A 586-nucleotide genomic window follows, 5' to 3' on the forward strand; every position below is an offset into this window, starting at 1 on the left:
GACTAATAATTTTGGTTGATTTTCAGATCATCGAATTATCAATCGAGAGTTGGCTGACGATTTTTGTAGATATTTAAGCACTCGATGAGACTGTTGTCTAAATATGCACATAACTTTCTACTCGTATATTAGATCTCCTTGATCTTGCAATCTATGCATAGATATGACAAGGAGCATTCTAATGTTATAAAGAAAAAATTATCTGGGCTTGTTTTGTGGAAGTTATGAAGTTGATAATATCATCAGCCAACAATCGACCTATCCATCGAATGATGGCTGATTATGTGGCTCGAATTCCAGACCGTGAGGCTATTGCTGGCGATTTGACTCGACAACTGAATCATGGATCCCCTATCCATTGAAGACTAAAAGTTTTTGTTGATTATGTAGCTCGAATTCCGGACCGTGAGGCTATTGTTGGCGATTTGACTCGACAACTGAATCATAGATCACCTATCCATTGAAGACTAACAGTTTTGGTTGATTTTCATATCATCGGATTACCAATCGAAACTTGCTGACGATTTTTTCGATATGTAGGCACTGTATGAGACTGTTGTCTAAATATGCACATAACTTTCTGCTC

This window comes from Tarenaya hassleriana, unplaced genomic scaffold (assembly GCF_000463585.1).
Source record: "Tarenaya hassleriana unplaced genomic scaffold, ASM46358v1 Cleome347, whole genome shotgun sequence".
In the NCBI taxonomy this organism is placed as follows: Eukaryota; Viridiplantae; Streptophyta; class Magnoliopsida; order Brassicales; family Cleomaceae; genus Tarenaya; species Tarenaya hassleriana.